The sequence below is a fragment of the Episyrphus balteatus genome, chromosome 4 (assembly GCF_945859705.1).
Source record: "Episyrphus balteatus chromosome 4, idEpiBalt1.1, whole genome shotgun sequence".
Classification (NCBI taxonomy): Eukaryota; Metazoa; Arthropoda; class Insecta; order Diptera; family Syrphidae; genus Episyrphus; species Episyrphus balteatus.
The window spans coordinates 49,539,771-49,557,168 of record NC_079137.1 but is presented as its reverse complement, the minus strand read 5'-3'; positions in this window follow the sequence as shown (position 1 = coordinate 49,557,168).

Genomic DNA, 17,398 nt, shown 5'->3' with positions numbered 1-17,398 from the left:
AAGTAAGAATTTTGCTGGGAAAAAATTCCAAAATGTAGTTGGACTTCAGAACTCCAAAGAGTATCAAGATACCAGCCGAAAAAACTCATTTTGCACACTCGGACCTAGAGCCATTTGGCCGCCATTTAGTTTTTTATAAAAATTTTACTTTTTCACATAACTCACGTATTTTTGAATCTACAGAAAAAAAATTTATGGAAAACTTGAAGATAATTTAATTTCCTACAATATATGTTAAATAACTTTTTTCGATTATCCCTCCGGTTTAAGAGTTAGGGTGGTTTTTTTGAAACACGTCAAAAGGTGATTTTCTTATTTTTGTCATATCTTTTTTATTTGAGCTTTTTTTGAAAAATAGTTCGTAGTAAAAGTTGTAGATCTTTTTATTATCTTTATTTACTATATTAACGGTTTTTCGATTTGACACACTGTTTTCGATCTGTAGGCAATAAACTTCAAAAATTGCAACCGCCATCTAGGAAAAAGGGTTAAAAACTGTTGTTTTTGTTCGATATCTTGGAAACCGTTCGTCTCACAGAAAAAATATTAAGACTTTTTTATTGAAAATTAGTTTTTCTACAATTTTGATTATGGGACTTTTTTCTGTAAAATTGAAAATAAAGAAGTTATTCTTCAAAATAGATTACCATTTTCAAGAAAAAATCTTTGTAGGGTCATAACTTTTTTTTTAATACTATTATTGAGAAAAAATATTCAGATAGTTTTTGAAGATAATTTTACTGCAAACAATTTCGTATATTCATTTTCAATTTTGTTTCATAACTATACATAACATACATACATACATATCGAAAACGTTGTGTCAAATCGAGAAACCGTTAGTGTAGTAAATAAAGATAATAAAAAGATCTACAACTTTTACTACGAACTATTTTTCAAAAAAAGCTCAAATAAAAAAGATATGACAAAAATAAGAAAATCACTCTTAGTATTAAAAAAAAGTTATGACCCTACAAAGATTTTTTCTTGAAAATGGTAATCTATTTTGAAGAATAACTTCTTTATTTTCAATTTTACAGAAAAAAGTCCCATAATCAAAATTGTAGAAAAACTAATTTTCAATAAAAAAGTCTTAATATTTTTTCTGTGAGACGAACGGTTTCCAAGATATCGAACAAAAACAACAGTTTTTAACCCTTTTTCCTAGATGGCGGTTGCAATTTTTGAAGTTTATTGCCTACAGATCGAAAACAGTGTGTCAAATCGAAAAACCGTTAATATAGTAAATAAAGATAATAAAAAGATCTACAACTTTTACTACGAACTATTTTTCAAAAAAAGCTCAAATAAAAAAGATATGACAAAAATAAGAAAATCACCTTTTGACGTGTTTCAAAAAAACCACCCTAACTCTTAAACCGGAGGGATAATCGAAAAAAGTTATTTAACATATATTGTAGGAAATTAAATTATCTTCAAGTTTTCCATAAATTTTTTTTCTGTAGATTCAAAAATACGTGAGTTATGTGAAAAAGTAAAATTTTTATAAAAAACTAAATGGCGGCCAAATGGCTCTAGGTCCGAGTGTGCAAAATGAGTTTTTTCGGCTGGTATCTTGATACTCTTTGGAGTTCTGAAGTCCAACTACATTTTGGAATTTTTTCCCAGCAAAATTCTTACTTTTACGTACTTTTCTTGGACTTAGAAAAATTTTTCATATTTCAGGACTTAGAAAAATTTTTCACATTAAGGACTTAGAAAAATTTTTAAATTTTGAATTTTCTTAAAAATTTTCTAAAACATTTTTATTTAAGTGTAAACTGAAGGATAAGGTTACTAGCTTTACAAAAAGGTATAGCACGTCATTGTGGTGGCAACCTATGATTTTTAATAATTTATTCGACGAATTTTCCATTCGATGAATTGCTTTCGACGAATTGTTATTCGAGGAATTGTCATTCGAGGAACTGTTATTCGAAGAATTTTCATTCAATGGCCATATACTTTTGTAAAGCGAGCAACTTTTACATTTATTTTGAAATTAAATAAAAATGTTTTAAGAATTTTTTTTTTTTCAAACTAAAAATTTTGAAAATATTTCTAAGTCCAAAAATATAAAAAATTATTCTAAGTCCTAATATGTGAAAAATTTTATTAAGTCGTGAAATATGAAATAGAAATTTTTTTCATATTTTTGGACTAAAAAATTTTTTTTCGGGACTTAGAAAAATTTTGTATATTTCAGGACTTAGAAAAATTTTCACATTTGGGACTTAGAAAAATTTTAAAATTTTGAAATTTTTTTAAATTCCCTAAAACATTTTTATTTAAATGCAAACTAAAAGAGAAAGTTACTAGCTTTACAAAAAGGTATGGCATGTCATTGTGGTGGCAACCAATAATTTTTAGTAATTTATTCGATGAATTTGTCATTCGATGAATTGTGATTCGATAAATTGTTTTCGACGAATTGTCATTCGAGGAATTGTCATTCGAAGAATTTTCATTCGAAGAATTTGCGGAAAATGCATCCAAACTCATCGTAAAATAAAAGAAAATGAACACTAAATCAACCACGTAAAACAAATAATTAAGTGTTTTCTTAAAAAAAAGTTGTTTTGTTTTTTTTTTCTCGAAAACGACAATACATTTTTGCATCGGGTTTTCTTTGCTTCCTTAAAAACGAATGTTAAAATTTATCTTTGAAAACAAAATTAGCTTTTAATTACATAAAATTTTGAAAAAAATTAGTTTGAAATTTTTGTTTTAGTTTTTTTTTCAAAATTTTGTGTTTGAAAAAAAGGTTTAATAAAACGGTTTTATTTAAATGCAAAATTAGAGTAAAAGTTACTAGCTTTACAAAAAGATATGTCACGATATTGTGGTGGCAACCTATGATTTTTAATAATTTATTCGATGAATTTGTCATTCGATGAATTGTCATTCGATAAATTGTTGTTCGGTGAATTGTTTTTTCGATCAATTGTGTTCGATGAATTGCCATTCGATGAATTGTTATTCGATGAATTGTTATTCGACGAATTGTCATTCGAAGAATTGTTGTTCGGTGAATTGTTTTTTCGATCAATTGTGTTCGATGAATTGTAATTCGACGAATTGTTTTCGATAAATTTACCGGTGACCGTTCAAAACATTTGAAAAAGATGTTTTTGTTACTCTAAGAACAAATTTTATATTTTTACTTGCGATATATGTATGTAGGTACTATACAGGGTGTCCCAAAAGTTAACGTCGAAACGAAAACGGTAGATAGGGTAGGTGGTGACAGTTATCAGAAAAATAATAAAAAAAATCGCAGCCATATATTTTGGGAGTTATGGACATTTGAAAAAAAGTCGAAAAAATGGTCACCCATGTGCCGTGACTACAAATCTTAATTTTTCTCATTTTTTTCTTTTGTTACGGAACCTTGAATAACCCTGCTATCAAATGCATTCAAAAATTTTAGCTCAGCTGCATCAGTTTTAAAGAAAATATTACTTTTTTACCCAAGTTAGTACTAAAAAAATTTACATGACTCTAATTCAATGAGCCGTAGTGTAAAAAAAAATGCACTACGATGTTTCGGCAAGTTGCCTTAAAAGTTGGTGTGTTCAATTCTCTTTTCAAAATGGTACAACATTGTTGGGAATATTCCATAAATAATAAGAAATCCGACTTTTTTATGAGGTAATTTTTTCATATTATTCAATTTTTGTACCTTTTCAGAACCTTTCAGAATACAAAATCTTAAATAATATGGAAAAATTACCTAAAAAAAGTAGGATTTCTTAAGAAAAAAAATTTCAAAAACGGGACATTGAATTTTTTTGAAATTTTGTTTTTAGATGTTGATTAGTGATTTCTACAAAATGGCATACCAATTTTATTTTAAAACTTTTTTTTCCAAAAAATTATTTATAAAAAAAACGGCTCTAACGATTTTGAAAATTTTTTTTCTAAAAATGCATGTTAATATATCAATACAAACTGCATACTTGTTTTGGAGGGCAATTTAATTTCAGATTTTATTTTATTTTTTTTTAAAACGGATTTCATATTTTTTTCCAAATTTATATATAAAAAGTCTTAAAAATTTAAGCAGCTTTAACTCTAAGAGCAAGTTCGTGCGCCCCAGTCGTGCATTTTATTTTTTTTTTGCTTTTATTTCTTGTTAAAATTAATTTAAAATTTTATTTAATTTATCTTAATATAAAACGCTTTAGACTTTTATTTGCACTGTAATTAACGGTATCTGCTCTTTTCTTCCGATCTGACATTCTCTAAGAAGATTTAACCGATTTCAAAATTTCAACGACAATTTTTGTATGAGAATGGTACTAAATTTTTAAAAAATTAAAAAAAAAATATTTTTTTTTTTTATAAAATCCTTATTTTTGAAAAAATCAATATTCTCAAAGTGAGTCTATGAATTTTATTGAAATTTTGTTTTTATGTTTGGAAGAATACTTTTTTCAGAACAACTTACCTACCAATTTTTTTTTATTGTTTGTAAAATTATAAACATTATTTTAAAAGAAGTTAGAATAGCTAAGTCAAATACACTCTTTCTCATGAAATAGATCAAGTAATTTTAGATTTTAGTGACCGTATTGAAATTCTGATGATAAATTTAATTTTTCTCAAAGTACCAAAACCTAGTCAAATTGCGCTGGAGTTATTCAAATTAATTTTTGTTCCCGTTTTCAATGAAGTCAACTGCAGTACCAGTTACCGTCATGAAACAAGTGCAATTTAGCAATTTAACCAATTTAATATTAAAAGAAAAACATAATACTGTAAGGTCATTGCAATTGTTTAGGATTATTTTGTCAAAATTTAAACTAGCTTTGTATATTTTCTTCTGAATATCAACTCTTATCGTGTACAACACACAAGTTTCACTTAAAGCAAGTAAGAATAACACTCAGGGTGGACAGAGTGTTGAAATGAACATGGAAAATCCTCTTGCCGTAGGTTACAGTGCCTTGACAATAACGTACGGTCTTGTTATGTTCAACTGTCAATTGTAACTAAATTTCCACTTAAGGCAAACACAATAGGATCAACCTCAGCCCTACATCCTTTCATGAGAGAGCATCCTTCTTAAGTAATATGAAGTCAATAGTGTCACGTAGCGATGGCACACACTAAACCTTGATTTTTTATTTTTTTGATTACTTTTAGATCTTGTTTGGAAAATTCAAGTTATATGACTTTTAAGAGGACATTGGAATTTCATTTTATTGAATTTGTTCAAATTTTGAAAGGATTTTGAAAGCATTCAGTTCTGGTGAGAAACATCGAAAATGAGCCAGGAATTTTGATTTAATTTTTAAAATTGATTTTAAATGCTTAAAAGTTTGTCCAAGAACAAGAACAAAAAAAAAACCTTTGGAAAATGGACTTATTTTACTTAAAATACGAAATTCCAAACCAAATTCCGGTATCTATTTGAAACAAAAAATAATTAAAAATAAATGTGTACGTTCAATTCACATATAAAAACAGCAAAATAAAACAAAATAAAAATCGTATAAGGCCAGAAAAATCCATTCAAAGCTATGCTTGGGGCTGATTTTTATGGATCACTTCGTTTGAAATATTTGTTTTAATGAATATAAATAGGTTTTTTGATGATGATTACATGAAAAAAAAAAACAAAATGTAATCAGACATAGCAAATATAGATTCAAATGATTGAGTAACATTAAAAATTTTCCATCGCAATGTAACTGTTTTTTTTTTTTTTTTTTGTAATTAGAAAATCAAGATAAAGGTGACCCCTACATAATATTATTTTTTAAAGTATTTCTTAAAACTAAATCGAATGATTGTATATGACTACTTCGGGGTAAAGTGGAAATCTATGTTTTTGATATCAGCTACGGAATACCGTCAAATAGCCTTTAACTTCCCAAAGAATATTTTATACATTTTATGTACTTAATACAAAAGTTTAAAGCTGACTCAGTATTTTATCAATTTTTAAAAATCATTCACAAATATACACGGAGAAAAAAGTCCACCTAAAAACAAGCAGATTCTGTATTTAACTAAGCGGATTTTTGCATGTTTTTTGCCAAGATGACTTTCGTCTTAAATTAAGCGGAAAAATCTACTTAATTTCTTCAATGCACAATTTTAAAAGAAATCGACTTATTTTAAACGAAAAATCACCTTATTTTTATGTGAAATATTTTAATTAAAAAAAAAAAAACAACTGTTGGGTCACCAGGCGAGTGCTATAAAAATCAGTCTATCTCTCTTTTCGAAATAAGTAAAATAAACTGTAACTAAAGTCTGACGATAATTTTAAAATTTTTATTTTAGTCGTTTTTTTTTAGATGAAAAATCATATTAAAATGAAATGATGTTCACCTTAAATCTAACAAAATTTAAGCGGATTTTACTTATTTTAAGCGGAAGTCGTATTGTTTTAAGTTGTGCAACATCTTATTTTAACGTGCCCTTTATTTTTCTCAGTGTAACTTCGGAGCTGCAAACAAAAGTCTCGAAACAATTTTTGGTTCACAGTTCAGATATGAGTTCAAAGTGAACAGGCCTTGCAGATACTCTCATTATTAGCACTTCAAGAATGTGCTTTATTAAACAGCTCCTTATTTGCATGGTTTAAGTAAGTTTAAGTTCCAAAAACTCACTTTTGACACACTCATAAAATAAACATAATAGTGTTAAAATCTAATTTTATATTCCTTATAAAAACCAAAAGTAAAATTGGAATTCTATTGTTAGCGCTACCTATGTCGATTTGCCTTGATGTCGTTACCCATATGAAGGTACTCCAACTACAAATACATTTTCCATAAACAACAACTATACTCCTTCAGTTCATGTATACATATACACTTTACAACTTGCACTTTGCTTATAAAAGATGAGAATGCAATAAAAATTGAATGGAAAATTCCATCCCATGGACAAAAGCGTGCTTTTCTAGAAGATGAAAAAAAAAAAAATGTTTGGTTAGAGAGACACCAAACACTTATACACGGATACCTTCTCTTACCCCAACGAACAACGTAAGAACTTATGAGTTCTTTCATGATATTATTCTATTGAATCCTTGATGATAGTGTTGAAGCGTCTACTTTAGGTATGGTGACCAGCTTTACTTTTTTTCTTAGCAACAAGAAAGGTTTCACAGAACCATTTTGCATTGAATTAAAAATAGTTTACGTTTTTTGCCTCTAGAGAGCACCATATTCAATATAATGCCATGTTTCAAAGCCTATAACTAGGGGCCAAATAAAACGCTTCTAACGATACCTCAGTTGCCAAATTATGATAAGTAGTTTAAAAGTTATGATGGAACATACATACACTTTGACGTAAAAAAAATCATTTTTTTTCTTATGAAGTGCTTTTATCTCAAACTTTGTTAAAAGACAATTTGGTCACCTTACAAAACAAATCGAAATAGAGCTGTGTTAGAAAATTGGTTGGGGATTTTTGTCATTATCATCATCGCACACACAGATGAAGGAGCGCTGCTATACACGAATAAAGAAAAGAAATTGCACTCAACGATAACTTTGACAGACAACCTAAATTTGCATGCATATGCTTCGATTCATGTTATTAGATTTTTTCGTCCTTTTCTATTTTTTTATAAAAAAAATATATAATTTTATGGAGAAAAAATAGTAAATATAAAAAAATAAGAATAAGACATAAATTCAAATTAAAATGGCAAGCGCGCCACCTCGGGCATAAAACCATTAGCCTAGTTTTTTTTTTTTCTAAAACTATACACACACGTTTTGTCGAGTGTAGTTTGGCTTTTGTATATTTATTATCTTTTGGATATTATTAAATTATCATCAAATTATTGTTTTTTTTTTTGCTGTTTTGTGAGAAGATAAACAATATTGCATAGTTTTTGGAGCGTAATCATCGGATATTGATGAGGATTTCTTATGTGATCATTGAGATCATATGGATGATTGCATTTTGTCATCGTTTTCATTCTCCTTGGATGTCGTCGTTCTCATCATCTATAATGTCTTGTTTGGAAAATTAGGTTTATCATTATGCGAGTAGACAGAGGAAATGATGTCAATTTCATATAAATAAATGATACTCTCTCTCTCTTTGCATGTAGTTATATTTAATGAAATAAGGGAGAAATTATTCCCATTTAAGGATAATATTGAGAGAGAGTATTTTGTATATATGAAGAGATTAAGTCACAAGAGAACAGATTGCATTTTGATTTATACTGTATTTGAAAATTAATCAAAGAAAATGGTTGCAATAATGTTCATCTTATATGAGCTTGGGAGAGAAATTATGTATGATTTTTGCAAGTTTGAATTTTATGTACGGTAGTGTATTGGTAGAAAAATTACTTTTGTAGTAAATTAAAATTATCTGCATAAAGATTTACGAAAAAAAATTAATAAGATGGTAAACGCAATACAAAAAATAGTATTTTTTTGCTAAAAAGAAATTTTTTAGACAAAAACCCTTTTCAAATTCGGAAAGAGCACCCTCAAATTAGTAAAACTGCATCATTATCTGATTTTCGGTAAAAAGTGGAGAACAATTTTGCTTTATGCCGACGAAATTTAAATAAAATTTTGCAAACTATTTTTTGGCGTTTTTTGAAAAAAGATATGTAAGACGGCCAGACAATTAAAATAAGAGACAAGATCTTTTCGTTTCAAACGATGGACAAGAACTAACTTTTATTTTTCTTAAAGATTACATTGTCAAGCTTAACTAGCGTTGCATGTGCATGATACGATAACTTGAATAAAGTACATTAAAGGGCATACGGTAATATTTAGAAAATACACTAAGCCTAATTAGAATATATATTTATACATAATTAGAAACATATTTTGAGTTGAATCATACGATACAATAATACATTAAAACATTAATACATATACGATAAATAAATAAAAGATGTTATAGTATAACTTTTAACGAAAGTAACACTTCGGTTACATAAAATAAAGCCTACATCTCGGTCATTCCTGACATTAAATCGACTCGATTTTGGTATCTTTTATTAGTATTTTCAGAGGCAAAATGGATTTTTGGATTTTGCATTTAAACAGTGACAACAAATTAAACAGACGAAATTAATCTAAACGAAACTGAACAATTCAAACAAAAATACATTTTTTTTTTTTTTTTTTTTTTTTTATATATAGGTACGTATGTATATAAAAGTTTTCTTTTAAATTTGTAGTATTTTAATCGGTTACCTCATACAGCTTCATATTTTCAGGGCTGCATATACCTTCGTATCGAGTTCGAGAGACTTGTAAATTTGGTGGATCTTTAATACAATATCTATCATTTGGCAAAACTTCGTGCACAACGTAAGGCCCTTTGTACTTTGGCAATAGTTTTTTGTTAATGCCTGCAGTGGTCACAATGTTCTTAACAACAACATAATCGCCTACCTTATAACGATGTGGCTTTTTATGATTTTTGTCATACTGAATTTTATTCATCTCTTGACTTCGAGTGATTTTCAAACTTGCGTTTTCTCTCTCTTCAGACAAATTTATCGGATCTCTCTGAAAGACTTGCGACTCAAGGTACTCGCGGACTTTATCGTAAGCTTCTCCTTTCTGCAAAACGCCAAACAGTAAGATACTTGGGCTAGTTCCTGTGCTTTTATTAATGGTGTTATTTATAGAAAATTCGATTTTATTCAAGTGCGTTGACCATTCACCCGGCTCTACTTCGGTTTCTTTTGAAAGCATAGCAGTCAAAAGCCGGTTGACTCTTTCAACCTGCCCGTTCGATTGGGGAGAATGAGTAGCAACTTTAATGTGGATTACACCAAAATTTCGGCAAAACAAGGAGAACTCTTCAGATGTAAAGCATGACCCTCTATCTGAAACTAATCTTTTTGGGCGACTGTAAATTGAATAATAGTTTTGCAGACATTGTATGACTTCCTTAGTACTCGTAGTTTTTACCGAATAAAGTTTCGTGAATTTCGTAAATCCATCGACTACAAGAAAGATGTGTTTCTTTAAATTTTTAACACCAGCTGGAAGCGGTCCATAATGGTCTACGTGGATTGTTTCAAAGGGTTTATTTCCCTTAGGAATATTATGTAGTTCACCTTCTTTTTTCCCAGAAGGAACCGAAAAATAAATGCATTTTAAGCAAGATTTTATATAATTCTTGATTTTATCTTTCATGGATGGAAACCAATAAGTTTTCTTAAGATATTCAAACACTTTATCGGCACCCACATGACAAAGACCATCATGATGACTTTGGATTATGACCTTTTCCATTTGCTTTGGAACGTAAAACGCAACATAATCTTTACATTTTCGGTATATGAGACCATTTATCATTTCGTAGAACGGATGTTGTTTATGTTCTAGAGTTTTGACTATGTCTTGAATTACCATGTCTTCGTTTTGAGCGCAAGCAAGAGCGTATTCAAAGGTATCAGGTTGTATCAAAAGGATGTTATGGCACCTGCTCAAAGCGTCGACATGATTCATTCGACTAGAATCTCGGTGCTCGACTAAATAGTCATATTCTTGGAGCTCCAGTGCCCATCTAGATATACGAGGATTGATCATTTTCTTACTTAAAGTGAGAGTTAAAGACTGACAGTCTGTTACTATCTTGAAGTTTATACCCATTAAATAGATTCGAAATCTTCTCAAAGCGTATATTATCGCGAGAGTCTCGAGTTCGAAAGAATGATATCTTGACTCTGCAGGTGTAGCTCTTTTGGAGAAAAAGAAAATGGGATGAAACTTCTTATCCTGTTGTTTCTGCACTAAAACTGCACCGAAGCCTAATGCACTGGCGTCACAGTGGAGTTCGGTTTCTGCCTTTGGAGAATAAATGCACAAAACTGGTGCTTCGAGCAGTTTACGCTTTAAAATTTCAAAGGTATCTATCTCTTTCTCGCCAAATTGAAATTTTATATTTTGCTTTAAAAGGTCGTAGAGTGGTTTCGATATCACTGAAAAGTTTTGAATAAATTTCCTAAAGTAGGAACATAAACCTAAAAATGAGTGAAGCTCCTTGATGTTTTTCGGAGTGGGGAAATTTTGTAGAGCAGCTAAGCCACTTGAATTAGGTTTTATTCCATTTGCACTCACTTCATAACCTAGATAGGTGATTGTTTCCGTCATAAAAAGGCATTTGTCGTACCTCAATTCAAGACTAAATTCTGAAATGAGTTTAGCTACTTGTTCGAGGATAGCAAAATGCTCCTCTTTGGTTTCAGTGGCGACAAGTAAATCGTCAATATAAACTAGTAATTTACCTTCGGATATCAAACTTTTAAAGATGGAATTAATGTAGCGCTGAAAAGTAGCCGGAGCGTTTTTTAGGCCAAATGGCATATAAAGGTATTCAAATTGCCCCAGAGGCGTAACGAACGATGTAAGCTTAACCGACTCATCTGCCATTTTAACATGGTGAAACCCGTTCTTAAGGTCCAATAACGAAAAGTACCTTTTATTCCTTAACCTATCTAAATTATCCTCGATCAATGGAAGAGGGTAATTATCCTTTTGCGTCACACGGTTTAACTGTCTATAATCAATACATAGTCTATAAGTGTCATTTTTTTTCTTAGTTAAAACAATGGGTGACGCAAATGGAGAATTACTCTCTCGAATTATTTTTCTTTCCAAAAGATCATTTAAAATTTTTCTCAACTCGATAGTATGCATATAAGGTAACCGTCGTGGTGCACAATTAAAAGTTGAATTAACGTTTGAAAGATTGATTTTCATTTCATAGGGAACATTCGAACGCGGAATATTTTTGTCTGAATTAATTTGTTTCATAATATTGAAAACTTTTTGTTTTTCTTCGTAAGTTAAGTTATTATTTATTATAAGATTAAATTCATTTTTATCATAACAAGTATCTATATTTAAAATATCTCTCGCGAAAGTTTCGTCACTAAGATCGGTGCTGTCATTTTTGCTTTTGAAAATACTATCACAATTATTTTCATCTAAATAATTTTCATTAAAATTTCCATAAAAATTTTCGTAATTTGTAGTAAAATCGTTATTAGTTTTATCACTTAAATAGGTATCATAATTTTTAAATTTCTGTTTATCATAATTTTTAGCATAATTAATTGATCTAATTTTAGATTGGTTATCATAAGAATCATAACATAATTTTATTTTACTTGTTTGCAAAAAATCTCTGCCGAGGACAACAGAGCTTGTCATTGTTTTATTTTTTACAACATGCAACATGCAACTTAAAGGACTATCACTTACATAAATTATACATCTAACTTGTCCAAGAATCGTCATTTTTGCTTCGTTTATTCCAAAATATTGAACGTCATCTTTTAGTGGCAGGATTACGAAAGGTGGTATAAACCGTTCCTGAACGAAGCTAATTGGGCTTCCGGTGTCTACCATAGTACGAGCTTGAAATTCAAAGACAACATTAGTCAAATTGTTTAAAAATCTATACCTAACATGCAGAGTAAAATCGTCATTAAATAATTTCTGCATTACATCGTCATGATCACCGATAGCTTGAGGTTCTGCATTATTTTCAGGCTGTTGTACCAAAAGAACTGCTGACTGCTGCTGATTTGTTGTTGGATTAACAGGCAACCTGGTGATCTTACAAGCGGGTGCCAAATGCCCTTGTTTCCCACACTTGAAGCAGCTTCCCCTTTCCCTTCGTGGCTTTGGACAAGCACTTGCAATGTGTCCAGATTCATTGCAATTAAAGCACTTGTCTTTCACAAATTGCCTTGAAATTGTTGGTGCTGACGATGTCGTTGCCGCAAGAGAAGTTGTGTTTTCTGGTGTGTAAGACTTCAATTTCTGGTATTTCTTAAGCATTTGCTTTAATTCGTCTATGTTATTTGCAGACAAAAGAAGTTGTTTGTTGCAAAACGCATCAGGTATGCCTTTTATGATATAATGTATCAAATCTTCTTCTTCAACGTCGGCATGGAAAGCAATCTCTTGCATGGCCAGTGTGTATTGGTGGTGAGGTTGGTGAGGGGACGGATAAGATGGGGTGCAAGGATAACTTGGTGGGCCTTAGCCCACAGGTTACCCAAAACACCACCATCAAATCTGTAACCGAGGGGACGGGTTTAATGGGGTGCATGGATAACTTGGTGGGCCGTAGCCCACAGGTTACCCAAATCACCAACATCAGATCTGTAACCGAGGGGACGGGTAAGATGGGGTGCAAGGATAACTTGGTGGGCCGTAGCCCACAGGTTACCCAAAACACCACCATCAAATCTGTAAACGTAAACCGTAACCTTTCTTCTGCCAAATCAGTCCTACCGCTTGGTGGTACGACTGGTAAAGTTGGTGAGTTAGACAATAATGTCGAGGGAAAAGGTAAGGTGGGGTGCGAAGCTAACTTGGTGGGCCGTAGCCCACAAGATAACCGAAACACTACCACCGAACCCGATCCCGCAAACCAATCGATCAATTCGACATTCCAGAGCCTAGCTACGGTCATACACAAAAAGACCAGGGCTAGAGCATTAGATGAGAATGAGATTCGTCGCCGTCAGAATCGTAACGCTGAGAGGATTGTCCGTCGCTTTGCCAAAAGGTCTCCCGAGTCCCTTACGGCAAAAGAGCGAGTAGCACTGGACAAATCAAATCAACGTTTACGTGCAGCGGCAGAACAGAGAACTGCGGGCACTCCTAGCACCTCCAAAAGAGCTAGGAACGATGCCAATTCACCCACCAGCTCTTCGCCTAATAAGACGAAGAAGAAGCGCAGAACCTCTCAGGTTAGCGTAAAAGGCCACCATGTCGCCATAGCCGATTATGGTAAGCCTTCACGCAAACTGACTGAAGACGAATGGCATCTCCTTGAACTAAGGATCCTGGAGCAAGTCAATGAGGCTATCGTCAAGAGCTGGACGGTTCCACTCTTCGGTAACCTTAAGACTGTCCATGGTTTCAAAGTGATGCATTGTGAGAATGATATGACTCTCGAATGGCTTCGGGAGTTCATACAAAAAACGTCAGCTCCATGGCAAGGCGCCGAATTGCGTCTGATCGACGTAAAGGAGATAAAAGATCTCAACAGACCTCTTGGAAGGCTGTTAGTCAAAGGCCCGACCCTTCCCAACGAACGACTTGAGAGATACATCCTATCTTTGAATAGTGATCTCTTGAGCAGAGAGTGGGAAGTGGTCAAGAATGAAAGAACGGATGATGGCACCGAAGTGGTGGTAAGATTGAGCCACAAATCTTTACCACTCCTGAGGAAGGCTGACTTCAAGATACGCGTTGGAATCACTAGGTGCAAACTTAGGTTGATTCGCAACGATAGAAAACAGGTTAGTAAAGCGATGAACTTAAACTTTATTATTTAAATGGAATTGAAAATTTTACAAATCAATCTTCATCATAGTAAAGCCGCAACCGCTAACCTTGTCTACCTCATGGAGAGTAGACAATACGACGTAGCCCTGATACAGGAACCCTGGGTTGTAAGAGGGAATATCAAGGGTCTACAATCTAAAGAACTACAGCTGTACAAGTCTAATCTTGACAGTCAAAATAGTAACCCTAGAACATGCATAGTAGCTAAGAAACAGTTTAATCTTTTTCTTCTAACTACTTACAGCAACACTGACCAGACCACGGTAAGATTGGAGCGAGATGGGCTCCCAATGCTCATCCTCTCGTCTACTTATATGCCGTATGACGGTACAGAAGGACCACCAGCAGATATCACTGAAACGTTGGTATCTTTTGCAAGTAAGAATAAATTTGATATTATTTTAGGTTGTGATTCTAACTCACACCATATGCAATGGGGTAGCACTGATACTAATACCAGGGGCGAGTCCCTTTTTGAATTTATTATCGAGAAAAACTTGCTCGTAGCTAATAGAGGCAACACCCCAACTTTTGTTACTAAAACACGGGAAGAAGTTCTTGATATCACCTTGACGAGTAATTCAGATACTTGCCAATTAGAACAATGGAAGGTTTTAGATGAAATCTCTTTTTCCGACCATCGCTTAATAGAATTCTACGTCCCTGATGCTGCCCGGCACATTAAACCTTTTAGGAATAATAGGCGTACCGATTGGCATGTCTTCAATAGGGAATTAGTAAAAAACATTAGTCACTTAAACATTGACAATAACCTAGACACAAATAGTCTTGATAAACTGACAGAGGAATTCACAGGAATTCTACGCGGTGCATTGGACAAAAGCTGTCCTCTCATTGCCGCTGCGAAGAAAAACAGTAAACCACCCTGGTGGACTGTTGAGCTCACTACCATAAGAAAAGAAACAAGAAAACTGTTCAACCTTGCTAAACGCACTAGAACAGAAAGTGACTGGGAATCTTATAAAACCAGTCAGAGAAAGTTCAAGACAGAAACTCAACGAGCCAAACGTAGCTCTTGGAGAAACTTCTGTAGTACTATCGAATGTACTAACCATTCGGCGAGACTAAGGAGAATTCTCTCCAAGACGAATACTTCTATAGGGTCCCTAAAGGGGCCTGATAATCGATGGACAGAATCCTGTCAAGACAGTCTTAAACTCCTGGTGGAAGCCCACTTCCCAGGTTGTAACTCTGAATTGGACAATGATTCCACAAACTCTTTGCACTCAATATGTGAAATTCCTAGAGAAATTATTACGAAAGAAAAGTTGATCTGGGCCATCAACTCCTTCTCTCCTTATAAATCTCCAGGCCTAGACGGCGTCTTCCCTTTGATGCTGCAAAAAAGTAGTGAATTCATTATTCCTTACCTGATCACAATATTCCAAAATAGCCTACAATTGGGGTATGTCCCTAAAATATGGCGTGAAGTCAAAGTTGTCTTTATACCAAAAGCTGGTAAATCCAGTTACACAGAACCCAAAGATTTCAGACCTATCAGTCTAACTTCTTTTACACTCAAAACACTTGAAAGGTTAATCGATATACATATCCGCAGTTATTTAATACCGGAGACTATATCACCCTTTCAGCATGCATACACAAAAGGTAGAAGTGTAGAGACAGCTTTACACTGTGCAGTCAGAACAATAGAAAAGTCGCTTGCGGTTAAAGAATACACCCTCGCTTCATTTCTAGATATCGAAGGAGCATTCAATAATGTCCATAATAGTGCCATTGAAAAAGCACTCACTGACCTTAAAATAGAAGACACGATCATAAAATGGATCGTATGCATGTTGAAAAACAGGCAAATCAATAGTGAATTAGGTGGGTCACATATAAAAATGTACGCATCTAGAGGAACCCCACAAGGTGGTATTCTATCACCTCTTCTTTGGATTTTGGTGATGAATGAGATTCTCATCAAACTAAATTATAGCGGTGTTAAGGTTATAGCCTACGCAGACGATCTAGCTCTTCTAGCGACAGGTAAATACCTAACCACTGTAAGCGAACAATTAGAAAACGCATTATCCAAGGTCAGTAACTGGACCAGGAGATGCGGTCTTAAAGTAAACCCCCTAAAAACAGAACTGGTACTTTTCACAAACAGAAGGAAAATTCCTCCTTTTGCAGTGCCAAAAATTGATGGCACCCCACTTAAGATTTCGGATAAAGCGAAATATCTTGGAGTGATCTTGGATAAGAAACTTAACTGGGGTCCAAACATTCAAGAAAGATACAAGAAAGCCACGTTTGCACTTTACTCATGTAATAGAATTCTTGGCAGAAACTGGGGACCAAATCCCAAAATAATCATGTGGATGTATACCGCCATTGTCAGACCCATTCTGACCTATGGCAGCTTAGTCTGGTGGCAAGCTCTGGAGAAATCCACGAACTTGAAGACCCTAACCAAAGTACAAAGAACAGCATGCATTAGTACTACGGGGGTGATGAGGTCCACTCCAACCGCAGGCTTGGAAGCAATCCTTAATCTCACTCCCTTAGATCTATTTGTAAAAGAATTAGCGGCAAACAGCGCCCTACGACTCAGTCAAACCAACATTTGGAATACTAGTCAAAATGGCCATACTACGATCCTTTCGAACTACGTTGGCAACAACGTAAGTACAGATTACATGACCCCTTACTTAGACTTCAACAAGTCTTTTAATGTCAGTTTCCCTAACAGACAAGATTGGGAAAACAGTATACCTTTCTCAAATGAGTCGACTATCGCCATCTTTACTGATGGTTCGAAAATGAACACTGGGGTTGGTGCAGGTTTTTACTCAGAAAACCTCAACCTTGCCAGTTCTTTCAGGCTCCCCGATCACAGCAGTGTCTTCCAAGCCGAGATATTGGCAGTGAAAAATGCTGCTAAACAAATATCCATGATGGCGATATCACCTGCTGACATCACCTTTTTCATTGATAGCCAAGCGGCAATAAAAGCAATTTCTGCCACCTTAATCAAGTCAAAGCTTGTTTCTTGCTGTCGCGAAGAGCTTAGGGTTCTTGGTACGCAGCATAATGTAAGA